Raw genomic sequence first — 14,994 nt, 5'->3', positions numbered from 1 at the left:
TTTTATATGCATGAAGTACAAAACTACACTTATTTAATGCAAACAAACTATTATTCACCACCTGTCTATGACTGAGACACTAACACTATGATTCACCACCATGACTCTGACTGATCAACTGACAAAGACATTCAATTTGTCTGAATTTTTTTATTCACTGCTGGCAGGAAAATTCTCCTATCTTTTTTGGCACACCGCTGGACATAGCACTTTTCAAAGTCAAACATATCTTATTCTGGGCCTTAATTTTGATGGTTAGAATGTCACAAACACTTTCTGTTTTCAGGTTATTTCTCAGCTGTTTAACCAAATTATGTCTGCTAAAACCCCTCTACTGTTGTGGATGGTAGGGTCACAAACAGCTACTTTTTACAGTACCTGACGCACAATACGCACGCACGCGCACGTACGCACGCACGTGCGCGCGCAGTACATTATAGACAGTACTATACACACAGTATAAAAGCTTTAATGAGAAGCTAATTTTTCTGGTTCAATAGCATCCCGAAGTTACAAAAGTAGTAGAGTAGGCCCTCCTGCCCTATATGCATGTGCTGCGAAAACTCTTCTGTAAACTATTAGTATTACTGTAAATAACACGATGTGCACAGCCACGGACGTGAGTAACAGGGGTGTCGGGGGGAACAGGGGTGTCGCGGGCTGCTTTTTTCGTTTTTTTTTCTTTGGCGTGAATGCGTGAGAATGCGTAGAGCATGCGGGAGCGCGGGAGAATGGGTGCAGATGCGTGAGTCTCCCACGAAATGCGCAGCGTGAGACTTAGTAGGTCTGCTAACAGAGTAAGATTTAAACTAAAGGGTGAAATTTTATTTTTGGGGCGCATCAAATGCAGTCTAAGACATTCAAATGTTTTAAATTTTGCTGGGGAGACCCCCAGAACCCCTTCTACCTCTCTCCCTCCGCGTCTGCCTGCAGAATCCACATAACGCACACACTGCACGCCTTTGAATCCATCATGTGCGTTTTTCCCCAAACTGTGCATTACCACCGTTGTCTAATTTCCCCTCAGAAGAAACCCTGGGGTTTAAAAAAGGCCTGTCTCCACACACGGCACGGCACGGCAACGGCGCTGGCAAAAGTCAAATGGTTTTGCGTCTGTGCGTGCACGTGTGTGTGTGCGTGCGCGTGCGTGCGTGTGCATGCGTGTAGGTGTGTGTACTGTGTGTGAGGTACTGTAAAAAGTAGTAAAGCTGATAAGTACTAACTGGGGAATATAGTCAGCTTTGATGAGCAGCTAATTTTTCTGGTTCAATAGCATCCCGAAGTTACAAAAGTAGTAGAGTATATATGCATGTGCTCAGGGGAAAAAATTTAATTTATTTTTCGGGGGCTACTTTTCAAGCTCGCGTGCAGGAAAATAGCACTCTAAAATTTGGTTTGCATTGAACTCTATGCAAATTTACGGGGGCTCTTTTTGGCATTTCGGGGGCTAATTCGCCCCAAGCCCCCGTGTATTTTTTTTACTGCATGTGGGCTCGTGCTTGCTTACTGGACGGCATTGATTGAAGTACGGGAGTGGGGGTGGGGGAGGCGAATGCACTGATTGTTACAGTCGCGCGTGTGTGGTTATTGCTGTATATCTAGGGGTGGGCACCGCGCTCGTATGAGAGAGCGACAGCAAAACTTTCCCGCAATCGAGGAAACAGCTGCAATCGGGAATGAAACCGCCGCCGCCGCCGCCGGGAATGTGCCGGCACGCAAAAAGAAACGTTGCTGTTTCGACGATCAAATATGATCGATGTTTGCTGGGTCATGTTTATTACGGGAAAATTACGTTCGTCACTTTTTTCGCCAAATAAGACTTTCAATCGCCAGATTACTAATTTGTTCGCCATTGGCGAATTGGCGAGTGGGTAGCGAGGGCCCTGATACTGTTGAAGCCGCAACACCCAGCGTTCTATCCGAGCTGGTGGTGTAGACCTAGGGTTGTTGAAAATCGCTAAGAGAGGTCGGTGATCTGTAAGGATGATGAAGTGACTTCCATAAGGGTACAGGTGTAATTTTTCGCAGCCAAACACGACTGCAAGTGCCTCCCTTTCTGTCTGGGAATATCGTTGTTCAATTGCAGTCAACGCACGACTGGCATAGCTTATAACAGACATCTCATCACCCAACTTTTGAGTCAGAACTGCATCAACACCTACTGGGCTGCCATCTACTAGCACCTCAGATTGTTTTGTAGGATCAAAATAGACCATCACAGCGTCTGACGTGAGAGCTGATTTGAGATCCTCTAGGGCATCTTGGTGCTTCTGGGTCCATGACCATTTAGTGTCTTTTTTGGCAAGTTCCTGGAATGGCACAGTAATTGACGCAAAGCTTGGTATAAACCTTGCGCAGTAATTAGCGAGGCCCAAGAGATCGGACTTCTGTCGCGTTCTCTGGGGTAGGAGCATTCTGAATGTCTGAGACCTTTTGTGGGTCAGGTGAGACCCCTTCTCTGCTAAAGGTGTAGCCAAGGTCGGGCCTTCGGAAATTTTACAGAGAAGTTCTTTAGCTTGCCAACGCCCTCACTGAGTCCTGGATACTGACTGATAATGTCATCACGATATTGATCGGTGATGCAATTGATACATATAATATTCAGGGAGCTGGCTGTGTTGTAACTAAGGAGACAGCCAAATTTCCCTTTCACGACGAACATCTCACCATGAACTTTGACATTATTCTGGCTGACCGTAGCATAGAATTTACCAAGAAGTGGAAGCTTCCCAGTTGAGCCATATGGTATGAGAGTTGTGTTTGCGTCTTCGAGATTGGGGGACGGCTGTAGCATCTGCCATGTTGATCGTCGACTACATCTACTGATGATCCAGTGTCAATCATCATGTTGATCGGTACGCCATTGACACTGACGACTGTGTGAGGTATAGACGGTCATATTGGTTAACTGAGTATACGTATTCAACGTCTGAGTCCCTATCGCCATCAGGGTGCTGATCACCGGACGTTGTCACATGACTAACCTGAGCGGATCGGTGTTTGAAAAATGCCCTTTTATTCTGAATGCACTCTGGTTGTGGTTGGCTGGATGACTTGCACATTCTCGCGAAGTGGTTGTGCTTTTTACACTTAGCACAAATTTTGTTCCATGCAGGACAGTTCTGTTGACCCCCTTGATGGGTCCATGTATTACCGCAGTTCAAACAAATGTTATCAGATGCAGGTTGTCCTGAATTTGATTGCGCCTTGCGGTAGCTTGACTTGTATGCCTGTGGCTTCCTCCGCTGTACCCTGTTAACAGGAGCTGTTGTGCTGGCCGGACCGTTGTTGTTGTTGGAAGTCATTTCCTTGTGTTGATTGTCAGTCAGCTGCAATGTTCTAGCAAATTCCACTAGCTGGCTCAGCGTAAGTTTTGGATCACTTAGCCCCTTTTTCATGACTCTGTCATTAGCAGCACCGGAAATCAGTTGTGATTTCTTTTCTTCATCTTTGGAGGCAAAACCACAGGTGTCAGCTAGCTGGGACAGTCTACTATAGTATTGTTCAATTGATTTATTACTGGCTTGGTGACAATGTCTGAACAGGTAATGCTGAAATTCCCTGTTTTGTTTTGGACTGAAGTAATCTGACAGGGCAGATATAGCACAATCAAACAGTTTGTCTTTAGTTCCGAGACGAGGATTTTTATCGTCTTCAGGAAGCGAGTCAAAAATGTCATTTACCTCATCCCCTGCCAGGGTTAACATCAGTGCCTTCCTCCTTGTATCTTCAGAGATATCGTAGGCTACGAATACATTGTTTTTGAGTCGATTGATCCATTTAGTCCACCGTTTCCCCGACTGCTTCACTACGGCAGTCAAACGTGGGATACTGCAAGTACTGTAGTATGGACGCTGCCATCTTGTCGTGTCACTGAATACAGTGACAGCGTGTTGTCGAGGGTTCACGCTAACTTTGTTTAGCCGTTGCACTCTGCCTACGCCAGATACGACTGTGTCATCGTCAGATATGACGACTAGGAATCATCGATGGATAACTGACACTCTTTTTAGGCAGGCTCCCCGCTCGTCGCCAATGTAATGTTTAATGTTACCTCAAGGAGACAAACAACGCATCACACTTGCTGCGAACAAGAACTACTTTAATGACCCCTATCGGGGAAACGTAAGACTACAGTTGTACACTGAATATCACATGAGGAACCGGAAATTCCTCAAAGAGCTGAGCCCAACCGCAAGCACTAAGCTCTCATTCGACCAAGCCCCAACTAACACTTACCCTGGACCCCAGGCAACTCCTAAGGTATCGCAGAGCAAGACAAAGTCGGTGCGCTTTAGCGAGCAGGTGCAGCATAGCGACCAGGCTACACATAATGGCCCGGTGCAACAAACATCTGGTCGACCCAGGAACAGACCAGCAAGGTTCATTGAAGAAGCCAAACATTGATAAACACTATTATAATTAGCATTGTGTATACTCGAGTTAATATCTTAGTCATTTCGTATACGTTTATTCTTTTAACATTGCTCAGAGTACAAATATTATTGTGTATTTAAAATATGCTAAACTGTGCAATATTTAGCATTAATGCTAATGTACAAGTTCTTTCGTATTTTCATTGTGAACAGAGGGATATTATATAGTAATGTTTAATACTGGTAATACCCACCAAAGATGGAGCCACCGTCTGCAGCATGGCTGGTGCAAAACTATTCAGGAAACTTCAAATCAATTCATAGGACTTGCAATCTATTCGCTAGGGCCTACACTTTCCGAACCAGCCAACTACAAACCAAACTTCAAATCAATTAATTCTAAAAGTGCCCGGATGCTTCAGCTCGGATGGATACGCTATTGGAGGATCCGATTTTTACTACCCTGCGGAAAAGATTGTGTTTGTTTACAGCTGTAGACTACAGTGTAGTGACAGTGTTGACCAAGAAGCTATATTATTATACATATGTTATAATAATATAGCTCCTTGGTGTTGCCAAGAACCCCGTTCTACTTCTACCACCGACCACAGATTATAGCGAGTAGAATAAATTTTTAAGTTTTATCAAAATAGGCATTTATTTTGTAAGACAAAAACGTGTTAACAACAGTCGCTATATCTACAGGAAGACTAACTCTTCAGTAAGATTAGGTATTACAACCTACAGTAGATGGCAGCACTGAATATCAAAACTCAACACTTCCCCTAATACTAATTTTAGTGAACCGAGGAAGCATTGAATAAAAAAACATGGATAATTGAAAACAATGCAAACGTATGCAGGAAAGCTAAACTCATGTGAAACTCGAAAGTCACAAATACGGTGAGAACACTCATCGAGTCGAACTCGCATGCTGCGTTCACGTTCACGCTCGCATGCGGCTAAACAAAAATCTGTTCATCATTTAACACCCATGTCAATGCACAGCTTAACCAACCGAGGCTTATGCATCGGCTTCGTGAACAGGTCCGGAAGCTGGTTTTCAGTATCGACACGTTTTACTACCAGCTTCCCTTCGCACACTTTCTCGTGCACAAAAAAGTGACGGATACGGATGGGCTTAGTTCGCTTGTGGTACTCTGATTCTCTGCTAGTTGAATCGCCGCTTCATTGTCCACTCGCAGCTCTGGAATCACCTTGACACCGTTGATGTATTTCAGCAGACGCTTCAGCCAGACCGTCTCCCGCGCCGCCTCGCTCGCCTCAACAACTTCTGCTTCTGTCGTCGAAATTGCCACTGACGTCTGACGCCATGGTCCGCATCGCTGAAACTCTCCAGCACACCGCTCTTGAACTTCGGCTTATACTCGATGCCGACGTTCACTGTCCCACACAGATAGCACAGTATACGCTTCACCCGCTGCACGTCACTCTGCTCCGGCGATTCAAGCATCCTTGACACAATGCTCACGGCGTAGGCAATATCCGCGTGAGTATATGAGTACCAACCGCCAGATACATCAGTGCCCCCACTGCCGACCGATACGGGAAAGCAGTCTCATTGTTAACAGCTTCCCCTTGTCCCGTACCATCCTTGACAATCGGCGTCGTCACAGCTTTGCAGTTTTCCATGTTGAAACGCTCCAACACTTTCTTCGCGTTAGCCGCCTGACCAATCTTGATGGTGCCATCTTCACGTCGCTCTATCTTGAGTCCCATATAATAAGATGCTGGCTTCACGGTGACCTTGAACTCGTCCCGCAGTTTGTCAATAAACATCAACGCCGCCTCATCATTGTCTGCTGCGATGAGACCGTCGCCCAAGTACAGCGCCAACAGCAGCTTCCCCTGCTTGTTGTCCCAGATGAAGAGACACGGGTCCGCCTTGCTGACCCAGAAACCACGCTTGGCCATGAACTAGCCAAATCGCATGTTCCAGCACCTAGGTGCTTGCTTCAGTCCATACAGACTCCGCTTCAATAAGCAAACCTTCCCCGAACTATCCTCGTAGTCTTCTGGTTGTTGAACATATATTGTTTCATCTAGTTCGCCGTACAGGAATGCCGTCGACACGTTGAACTGCATCAAAGCCATACCCTCATTCGCGGCAATACTGAGCATCATCCGGGTCGTGCCCGACTTGGCCACCGGACTAAACGTGTCATTGAAGTCCACACCCTTGCGCTGAGCGTAACCCTTTACGACGAGTCGTGTCTTGTGCTTGTCGATCGACCCATCCGGATTCAACTTTCGCCTGTAGACCCACTTTGTCTCGATGGCTTTGCGACCTTTCGGCAGATCGACCAGCTCCCAGGTACCATTTTGAGCAAGCGAGTCCATCGCACTGTCCATCGCCATCTTCCACCTGTCGCCGTCAGATGCACGCTCAGCTTCGTAGAAAGTTGCCAGCTCTGTTTCTACCGACATCACGGAACACCAAGCCAACGCGGCGACATTTTTCGTGTCTGACACTGCGAAGTCATTGAGATGAGCTGGCAAGCGAATTTTCGAACGATCACGAAGCACTATACCGCTTTGCCTTGGCATGGCTTCCTCGTCTACTTCATCTTCGCTTTCCTCGCTGTTATCGTACTCACTTTCACTCGTTGACTCCGTCTCCGGCGGCTCCATTAGCTCTGACACAACCGGAACTTGCACTACACTCGACTGCGCACACGGTTCGATCTCGAAGATCACGTTGCGCGACCGCATCATCTCGCGACTGCTGTGATCCTTTGTAACATGTGATGTACAGATGTTTAAATAGAGTAGTCAGTGGAGCTAGACTAGGGGTTGTTTTAGTGATAGTCTATCTAGACACAGCATCGCACATCTTGTTGCGGCTACATTGATGTATTAGGGAGAATTGTAAACGTGTTTTAGGTTGGGAAATTCTAGGGTGACTGTTAAATGGGTGGTGAGCAGAACGGGTGTAGACATGTGCGATTATGGCGGGGTTTTAGAGAGAGAAGAGAGATGTAGGAGTCGAGAGTCTGGTTGTGGTAGCCAGAGTAAGCACACGCGCGTACGTGCGTGTGCGCGTTTCTTTGTTTCTTTGTGCAAGATGGACACACTGTGTGTAAGATATTAAAGTTTATTCGGGTTACCGAATGTTTGGATTTCTATATCATCATTTATACATCGAACTATTAATTCAACGTTACACCTTTACAACCGTTATCATCGTCGTATCCGATGAAATATCCCTTGACCGCTTTGCTGTCCATTTTCTTGCGTTGTCCGTCCGGCACATGCACGTAGCAATTTGTTCCGATCACACGCAGATGCTTGATGGATGGCTTCTGTCCTCGCAACAGCTTGAATGGTGACTTGCCGTGGACGCCCGTCGGACCCGTACGATTCAGCACGTATACAGCCGTGCTCGTGAGTTCCGCCCACAGACGCTTGCTGAATCCAGCATGAGCCAACCGCATCGCACGCGCAGACTCGACGATAATTCGATTTACTCGTTCGACCGAACCGTGTGAGGCTCCGATGAAGGTGAGAACTTGATGCCGTTTTTCGCAAGTTCGTTTCGAAACAAATTCCCCATGAACTCGCCACCGTTACCGCAGCGCAGTTCCTTGATCACCTGTCCTCGTGTTCAGGACTCCGCCAGAAACTCGCGCAGCTTCACGATTGCGTCACTTTTCACTTACAGAAAATACACCGACCGATATCTCGTGAAGTCATCTTTGAAGTACACGAAGTACTTCAGCCCCGAAAAAAGATTCGTCGAATGGTCCGCACAAATCCACATGCACGATCTCTCCCACTGTCGATGCGCTCGGCGGTTTTCCGGGCGGCAAACGATGTGCTTTTCTGTAAGCACATCTCTCGCACACACCAAAATTTGAGTTCGTCTCGACACCATTCAATTTCAGAAATCTTTGCACGAGACGTTTATCCTGATGACTGAATCTCTCGTTCCACACTTGCCGTCGTCAAGTTCACTGAAATGCACTTCGTACGCTTGTTGGCTTCCATCGCCAACTTGTACAATCCACCGCCACGCTCTCGATACCCGAACACCATCACATTCTTCTCCCCATCGAGCAGCCTGCAGCACGGTGCACTCGACACGAACTGACTATCAGACAGCCGATCCTGGGCCGAAGTCGTTGGCGTAGATTATTGGCGTGGGCCAGCTTTCAAAGCGCTCTGGTAACAATTACAAGAGCGAAAATTTTGGAAGATCTGAGAAAAAATCGCTCCCGTGCCGCCGGCAGCGTTAGAAATTAGTTCCGACCCGGAGGTCCAGCCCACCAGGTTTTTGCTCGAGCCACCATCTCTACGAAACTCCCGGTCCTCCTGACCGGCACTTTTTCCCCTCATATTACGCTGAAATCCTACGGTTAGCGCAACGGCAGTTTAAACAGACTTGCAAACGGGAGCGCATAATTCAACCCGTTCCTCAACGTAGACGGGGTATACAAAACATCTAGAGCGGCATGAACTCCCTCAACGCATGATTCGCCACACGAACAAAAACTTGCGACAGTCTAAGAAATCGGTTGCACCATGGCCGGCATGTATTGCAGCCCAGTGTTTTTATGACCGCATAACAATAAGTTTTTATATCGCAGGGGTTATCGTGGGAAGTGAGGGCATGACCAGTGACACCTGACACGCACGTAATCAAAGCTGTTAATTGAATTCGTCACTTTTTTAACCTAGAAAGTGGACTATTTTTATTCAGTTAGATATCTAGAAGCAATGTAAACTGTATATACTTAAAGATTCTAGGCACTTGTAACGTTGTTGCGAATGTGGCGGCAGCATTGATGCTATGCATGGGGGTACCGATGGAGCTGGGGAAGGTAGAACAACTAAAAGTAAAACCTTGGCCGTCAGAAAGCCTCCCGGGCCATTGCCTAGAGATTCGCAGTCAATTTTTTTTAACGGTAAACTGTGAGATTGTCCTGGGCGTTAGCCCATGGAGACATCTGATCTTCCGTGCCGCGTTTCACGTTCTCAAACTGATTCCTGTTGTTGTTTGTAGACGAATTTATCATGTCGCAGTTATCAATGCAGTCAACATTGTGATGCTAACTCATATCTCACACGATCCTTTGATCCTGGTTCGGTAGATCTAAGACAAGGGTGTCGGCAATACCATCTTGGGCCCTGGCCTATAGTGTATTTCAATACCGTACCCATTGAACTGTTCACGGCAATGTTCTCTGAGGTCGAGGTGGTGGCTGCACAGAGGCGGTTTCCGGAGAATCATGCTCCAGCGCTTGTTGTGTAGCGTGCATGATTTGTCAAAATGGCGGTCGAAACAGAGTAATGGTGATTATGCGCTGGATCCGCGTGAACGATCGCCAGCACTGCCTCCTCTCGATATGCTGTAGTGAGACATGTGCAGGTCGTCAATGTTTGGCTAGCTGAACGCGCACTGTCCGTTTGCATTGGACCAGGCTGCTCCGCAGCCCGCCAAGCCGATGCATCTTACCTCTAAGGAAACGTCCTGTGTTGCGGTCATAGTATCGTAACCCGACAACTAGCATGCGACGGAAGTCTTGACTGCCCTTGTATGGCTGCTTGGTGATCCTCACTGTCGCCAATTCGAACGAACACTTCCTTGAGTAGCGTCTGCTCAGAGTAGCTGCCTGCAGCTGGGCAAGTTGGCTTGACTACAGGTCACCATGCCAAGAATCTCTGCAGGTCCTGCCTTGTCTGTGGTGTGGGCATTTTCGCGGTATAATGATCTCCACTTCCTGGGTCGGGAAACATGCCTTTGTCCCCTGTGTAAAGGCGATCCAAAAGAATGTTGATTTGGTTCGTTTTCACCACACATTTTGATATTGAAAAAAAAAAACCGAATTGAGCCACTAGCCGTTCTTTGCCGTGCTACCTTCAGCTGAAAGCCTACCAGTCTATCTATGTGCTCTTCCGTTTCGCCGCACACGGACAATGTCATCGTGCATGCCGGACGACACCCATTGGCACTGGGCAACATAATGTCATCCATGCTCTGCTGGAAGATGTCATTGACTGACACATAGCGCGCACCACGTGTAAGACGCTAAAAAACCATCTACGCTAAACGGTGTGGCGGAAAAGTGTGAGCTTTGTGTAGCCTTCGACAGTTGGACACTCCAGTATTCCTGCCTTTGCATCTAGCTTCGTGAAGTATTTAGCATTTGCGAACGCAAGGATTGATCTCCTCGAATGGTTGTTGAATTTGTTGTTGTACACCGCTTCAGCGATCTCATTCAGTGTCTTTTCGGTCCGACAATTCTCAGACTACCGTCCTGCTTGTGCATAGTAAGTGAAATGAACACCAGCTCTGTGTTGCGCTAGTGACTTTTCAATGATGCCGTCCGACTCCTTATTTCCGAGATATTTCTTTAGTTCTGCTTCAAATTTTGGACGAAGAATGTATCGAGCAGCGCGAGGGGGCGATAATGCGGTGTTGCGTCAAGGCTCTCATAGTGTAGCTCTGCTTCGCCCTTAAAGCATCCAATTTCGATCGAAAACTGTCTGCGGGACCACTATTTCATATCGTCGACAGTTGATTCTTCATCTCTGGTGGCCGGAGTGTGTATGCTTTGGCCGATATATCCACAATAGTAATCTGTATCGACAGAACATCATTTAGAGTGATAGGTCTTGCAGCTCTCTACTCGACGGAAGACCTATGACGGCTGCGTCCCGGTACATCTACAAAAACGTAGAAATTAGCAGCTTGCGCATTGTCTGCGGAGTTTATGTCTCTGCACGACCCAAGTCAATGAATCCATACAGGGAATTGGAGTGTCCGCTGTATGAGACAAGTACGCAAGTTCTTTTGGGAGTTGGCAGCCACTTTAGCCATATACGAGATATCGCGCAACATTTGCTTGTTGTGCGGACCATGGCGAGAGGGTGTTTCTCCAGCCCCCCCGTGTCCACTTTGAGTCTCATGTCGGAGGCCTGCACAATGGTGGATCATCCATGTATGGTACATCAGGGATTACAAAGAGCTGTCGGCGTTTTTTCACCTTCATGGCGGTTCTAGATCAGCTGATGGTCAGGGAATCAAAACCGATCCTGTGTGTATGTTTATCATCAGATTGTTTCTATCATCAGATATGCGTCAACATACAGCTTCATCTTGTGATTTAGAGATCGTGTTTTTTCAGCATAGCTTCTTATTTCCTGGTCTTCTGTTGACGATTCATCATTCATTTTGGGCCATTCTCCTAGGTTTTCTGTTTTGAACCCCTGGTCACGCTTTGGCTTTGCCCTGACTTACGACAGCACGGACTCCAGTGCGTTTGAAATACCCACACGCAACACATGTTGTCACCATACTGCCTGGGCATTTCGTTGGGTGGCATGGTGTAAACCCACGAGTTATAGCATGCGCTTTGGTGTTGTTTGTATATCAGCCATCGACACTTGTTTCGTTGTGTTCCTGCTCATTACTACTTATCGATGCTTGTGATGCTCTAATGGGCCTCATACTTCTTGCCTTTTCAGAACTTCCTTAGATAAGGCGTGTTTTTGAGGTTTAGTGAGTAACTCTTTTCTGAAGTGCTCAAATGTGTTAAGTAATAATGACATCTCAATGAGCCTTTCATTCTAGCTTCGTCTGCTGTAAATTCCAATTTCGTTGCTTTTTCTCTCAATACGCGAGATTATAGTCTATAAACGTACGAACACGATTATCCATTTCTTTGGGCCCATCAATCAAGCCTATTGCCCGCGCTCTATTCAAACAAAAGCAGCCTACTAACGCGCTATCTGCATAACTGCGGCGCGGCAATGTGGCTCGCTGGGAGATTTGAGGCCTGAATCAGCTGCTGCTGATTGCGTGTGGCGTGCTGTGCGCTGTGACGGGCCATGCCGGTATGTGACAGGTGGGGGCTGCTGTACGCCGGGTATGTTAGGCTGGTGTACTGGTGCAATAAGGTTATCTCGTCGATGTGTTGATGGCCTAATCTCCGCGCGAAGCCAGATGGTCTCGCGGGTTAGCCTTTTTGTTTTTGAATTAGAGCGGGCATAGGCTGGGTATTGATGCCCAAAGAAGTGGATAATCGTGTCGTACGTTTCAGTCTGTATCTCCATATTGCTTGTCTAAACGAGGAAACGTATTTCTGCAGGCGATAGTAGGCGATATGTACTGTGTACGCATTTGAGCTCAAGTTGGATAGAGTTACCGCGTAGTAAAATCGTAGGCTATTATAAGGCTAGATAATGAACGAATGTTCCCTTGTTTTATTGAATGCCACACTCCTTCCCTATTATCCTACTCCTGATATATATATATATCTATAATATCTATTACTATATATTTGGCAATCTTGTGTGTGTGTGTGTGTGTGTGTGGTCTTGTTTTGCTGTCTCGCTTTTCACCCCTGATTGTCACGCTCAACTCGCGCGCTAACTACGAAGATATATTCAAGAATCACCACGGTCTGGGAGATGGTTTCTTGGCTGAGAAAAAAATTTAAAATTAAGTTTAAGTAAAAAAAGCTTAACAGAAAAAAATGTATTTGAAGTCAAAATTCGAAAAATGACTTATTCGTCAATAAGATTTGGCAGTGCGCTACAGTCAGATCCCAGCGATCACATACGCTGGGAATATTACATGCGTACTCTTTGACTGCCGCCGTAATTGAGCATATTCAGAATCACCGCTACTTGCGGAGAATGGTTCTGCTCAAACAAAGAATCTGTTCGCTCAATAGATGTTGTGCTACGTCTCCAGAATCCCCCCCCTACTGCAGATTCCCCCCTGCTCACTCTAGCTTTAGACGTAACACCGGTAACTGACACAGTAGTCAGCGGCCAGTAGCTGCTGCCATGTTCTGTTGCTACCAGTGCAGTGTTTTCTTTTCAGTTAGCCATGAAAATTTAACTTTGATCTGATGTCACTTACATGGAGTTATTATTTAAAGACAACATTTAGCTAGGCGTTCTACGGGTATACTTTTCTGCTAGTAATATATAAAGTTGTTCAGTGTCCAGCGAGATTTGTGGTTCGCAGCAACTATGAGTAACTCCACAGCCTAAGGCGAAACAACTAAAATATATTTCAAATCAGCAGCGTCTGGAGGTGCGTTCTGCGCTGAAACAAAAATCTTCAAAAAGTAAAAAGTTAAAAATTTAATAAAACATATCTATTCAAATCAATACGATCGGCGTACAGATTAACATTATACATCACGTACGTATTGCAATCCATGCGTGCATTACACCAATAAACCGGCCAGTAGCCGAATGGATAAAGCATCGCGACTTCCTAAACGCATTGATTTGGGTATCGAATCCCACCTCGGCGAAATGCTTTGTTTCTTTTAACTTTTGGGAGCTGTTAGCCAGTGTTGTAGGTCCTCGAGGCCGGCCTCGAACGTTTTTCCTTCGTCTCGGTCTCGGTCTTGGCCTCGAAGTGCCAATGGATCTCGGACTTCGGACTCGGACTCGAGCCCTCCGGACTCGAGACCTCCCAGCTGGTGTCGAAGCGGCTGCGAGATCCACTACATACATAGTTACACAACTGTACATATTATAACACGGACGCCAAGTTTACAAGAATTTAACAACTAAAACTTTTTAGGTTTTTATCGATACAGCGCCTAATCCTTGCTAACCGTTTTCAATGATCGATAAGATGTCTGTCCCTTTGGTTTGAATCTGACTGTCACTCGTCTTTCGTCCCTTCGCGTTATTCCTACCACTTCCTTTCTCTTCTTCTCATGTCCACTTCGAAGGTACTAGCAATCTCTAATTTGGTCTCACTAAGCCATGTCATTCGCAGTGAAAACGAGAAATGGATCCGTCACTTTGACACGTTTCGTATGTGAGCTCGTGTCTGTGTTTTCGTGCGGCAGTTTGGCAGCAAGCAGATGCGTGATAGTTGTCTCGGATACAAGGCGACAACGCCACGCACGCATGCACGCACGTCTACGTGCACACCGCTGCGCACACAGCACGCGACGCACGCATGCACGGCACGTGTACGATGCACGAACGCACGCACGCACGCACATGACGTGCTACCTAGCAACACACGACATGACGCACGCACGCCACACAATGCACACACGTGTACTGCACACGGCAATGCACGCATACGCACAGCACGCATGTAGCGAACGTGTACCTGCATACACGCATGGCACGCACGCATGCCAGTGGCACCACACCCGCACGGAATGCAGCGTTACTGCACACGCATGCACGCACGCATGCTACCAGTGTACGTGGCACACAGCACGGACGCACGCCACGCACGCACGTGTAGCGTACACACGCACGCACGCACGCACAACATCATGCACGCGACGCTCTCATTCCGGCTCGATCCGCACAGTGTACGTGCACACTCACGCACGCACGCTCACGTGTACCTGCCAGCAACACACCGCACGTACGCACGCGTACGCCGCACACATGTCAGCCACACGTGTAAGCCTGCACACGCACACCACTGGCAAACGCCAGTGTTGTAGCGATCCGCACGCCCCGAGTCCGCGCAGCGCCCGTAGTCCGAGTCAGAGTCCGAGCTACCGAGTCTCCGCGCGAACCCGAGTCCCGAGGTTCACACCACCGCAGTCCGAGTCCAGTCCGAGTCCAGAGTCCGAGTCCAGTTTTGATAAAAAAAAAG

General features: G+C 47.2%; 1 protein-coding gene across 3 annotated transcripts in view; it reads right to left on the bottom strand.

The window, feature by feature from the left end:
• The window catches only part of LOC106821567 (ankyrin-3-like), a 48,670-nt gene that overhangs the window by 11,999 nt on the left and 21,677 nt on the right, over positions 1–14,994 (bottom strand). The gene's annotated exons all lie outside the window — the stretch shown is intronic.

The sequence above is a fragment of the Priapulus caudatus genome, unplaced genomic scaffold (genome assembly GCF_000485595.1).
Source record: "Priapulus caudatus unplaced genomic scaffold, Priapulus_caudatus-5.0.1 Scaffold77, whole genome shotgun sequence".
Taxonomy (NCBI): Eukaryota; Metazoa; Priapulida; class Priapulimorpha; order Priapulimorphida; family Priapulidae; genus Priapulus; species Priapulus caudatus.
Note: the sequence above shows the minus strand (reverse complement) of the source record. Positions and strands in the feature narration are given on the sequence as shown.